This window comes from Lichenostomus cassidix, chromosome 13 (assembly GCF_008360975.1).
Source record: "Lichenostomus cassidix isolate B80296 chromosome 13, HeHo_3.0, whole genome shotgun sequence".
Taxonomy (NCBI): domain Eukaryota; kingdom Metazoa; phylum Chordata; class Aves; order Passeriformes; family Meliphagidae; genus Lichenostomus; species Lichenostomus cassidix.
Window position 1 is genome coordinate 8,878,666 of NC_139494.1, and position 3,307 is coordinate 8,881,972.

Sequence of the window (3,307 nt, forward strand, 5' to 3'; positions counted from 1 at the left end):
GAGGTTTGTCCTGAAGGCAAATTTGCCTCATTCAGTCTGGTGTTTCAGTGCTTCTGCTGCACTCGTACATCAGAATTGTAATGCAGCTGCTGTATCAAGAAGCTGTAAAACCCAGACACCTTTGTCTATGGTTTCCTTCTTTTTATTCTTCCTTCCTCTCTTGCGAACTTCACATCACCTTTTATACTTTATCATTGTGCTGCATAATCTCTCTCTCTGCAGAATTGCTGGGCTCACTACAGCGCCTAATACCAAATATGAAATATTGCACTGTGCACCCAAGCAAAAGGCCAATTTTCATTAATCAAATATTCAGAAGAGTCAGTGCTCTGTTATAATAAAAGCTCAGAAACCAGAGTGTGAGGAAAAACAGATAAGATGAAGTTTCACCACATGACATGCTGAAAAAGTTCCCAACAGGAAAATCTCAACACCTCGTTCCAGAGCAGCCATCAGCTGGCTCCTGGTGCTGGTGGATGCTCTGCACCTCTATCACAAATAAGGGGCAACAGCAGGGAAAACCTGTCTCTCTCTAGTAAATACATCCTCCCTTGCTGCCTTACCTGCTGGGTAAGGCACTCTGGAATGCTGCACAGGAGGTGTTGCAGTGCACTGGAGATACAAATGCACGGAGGGGATGAGCTGTTGCCACCACCCACTGCAGAACAGCAGCTTCAAGGTGCAGAAAATCATGGTTTTGGTTTTGTAAACATGGTTTAATTCCACCGTGTAAACACTGTTTAATTCCACTCAGCCAAGAGAGTGAGAAGTAGCTGCAAACACCTTCAGAGCCACTGAACCCAATCAGGAAGGGACTTGGAATATTCCCCAGCTGCCAGCCTGGAGAAGCTGAGTTGTGCCAAAACCCTCTTACATTAATGATTTATTTATTCATTAAATATGTCCATATCCACTGAGGCTCCACATGCTGCCCACCAAGGGCTGCCACCCCTCCTCACCCTTACTGTCCACGTCCCAAAAAGAAGTCATTTCCCAAAACAAGTCATCTCCCAAACTGATGGGTCTAACTGAATTCTAAATTTTAATTCAATTTTACACAGTACTGCAGAAAAGTAGACACTGAAAGATTATCTGACTGGGAGCTTAGCAATAGAAACCCATAAATCATGCTGGCAGGTATGTAGTTTCCTTGTGAGGTAGTGCTTGTGGGAGTAGCTGCTCTCTAACAGAGGCACTAGTTGGAGTCCCAGCTCAGTGAATGCAGTGACTCTTCACTCCACTGCAGCATCTCCATCCTGGATTTACAGTTTTTTCCCAAGGGTCACAGAGGCAGAGGGTGAAGGTCTACACTACCAAAGGTCATTTGGGGACCCAGCAAAAGATTTGGGGCTTGGATCCTGTATGATAAAAAATACTGCTATTGATTACAATAAATACATAAAACAGAAAATAAATAAATAAAGACAAAAGTAACAGGTAGCAGTAATATAGAGAGATTACTTGCTGTTAATTAAATCTGCAGCAAGCACAATGACAGGAAAACAATAGGAAATTAATTTATTGTCTATATAGCGAACAGAACTAATGGATGTTTGGGGCATTTTTGACAGCAAAGAAAAAAAAAAAAACACATGAAGCAGGAAATTAGACTACTTTTCCAGACCCTACAAGGTCCAATTAGGCAGAACAATTAGCAAATCTTTCAACAGATAAAAATAGAAGAGCTTGTGGTCACACTGCTGGATTTTACCTCACACTCAGGTGCGTTAATGGAGTCTTATGCAGGATTTTGCCAGACATGTCAGCTCTATTCCCAGCTGGAATGAACTGATGGAACTCAGTGGAACTGGGACAATTTATACCAGCTCAGCTTTAACGCTAAAAACAATGTTTGCTTATGAATAGATCCTTTGTGCCAAAAGATGAGCTGGTTGCAAACTTTAAAAAAGATTTTACATCACCTTCAGTTGTGAATCAATAGGAATGTGCAGGAGAAATTCCCTTAAAGCTACCAGAGCCTGTTTTAAAACAGGAAGAACCAAGACACCTAACTCTCAATTTAAGGAGTTACTTCCTGAAATACTTTTTTCCCAACAATCAGTGGCTACAAATCCACAAATCCAAATGGGCAAAACTATAGAGGAAAGGGTAGTTTGTGTTAGAGCCACTAAAATGCTTGATTTATGCTCTTCAGATTTAATCTAAAACATTAAATACAAGCAGAAACAGATCAATGCTGAAATATTTCACAACAGCATATAAACAGTGGCTGTGTTGGTCAAGTAAACTTGCAATTACTAACTTTACTAACTGTCAAAGAAAAGGAGTTAAACACAAGTAGGTGTGGAAACATTTCAGGAAGGAGCTGGAAAAATAGTTCTTTGCCTATTTTGCATTTTAATACTGCTCTTACTGTTCTGTAGGCTCTCACATTTAATTGCAGTGGTTTCAACCACATCAGGACAATCAATCATTGCTTTAAAAATGTAATTAACTCCTACAAGAAACTATTCATGAAGGGAATTAAGAAATTTACTGTCTGAGGCTAAATTTGGGGTTACTTATAGATTTTTTTTCTACTTGCAGAGCTTTTCTTGTATTGGCTCATTATCTTCTAGCTCTGCAAGTGTTGCTCAGGCTATCTGGCTGCTGAGGATGGGGACAACCAGACCTTAGCAGAAGACAGAGGACAGAAGGACATTTTGTAGAATTTTTTGGTCTTTTTTAGGGTTGGTGGGGTTTTCCTGCAGGAGACAGAGAAAGGTGAAGGCAGATTGTCTTTATGTTTTGGAGTTTTCAAGTACTTTTACAGTACATATTCTGCAAAGATCCTCTAAAAGAAAAAGAGGATAAATTTAACTCAGTGATGAAGCTACCCATGAAGAGGCAGATTTTATCTTACACAAATTCCCCCAAAAGTCCTGACTGACAAAGGCTTTGCCTGCGTCATGTAGGTGGTGCAAGGCAGCTTCCAGTCTGAAAACTGGGAATTGTTTCCCATCCATGGAGATGAACCAAAAAGACAGATAATATCTATTTCCCACAAATATCTTATTTTCACCAGACCACAAACTTTACCCTTTACCAAATGCAAAATACACAGATTCTAAAGCCCAACTTAGAGACTCAATTCAATCTATTTTTTTAGAAAAGTGATAAAGACATAAAACATCATAAGTTCTCCACCAGACAACATCCTAAGCAGCCTCCATTATGCTCTGATGTACAATTTAAATGGGACTTAAAAGATAAATATTCACCAGTTATTCGATTTTATTAAAGAGGCCTTGAAAACACCCTTGACACACACTTTGAATGAGACTGTTGCTTTGCAGCTGCCTGAACT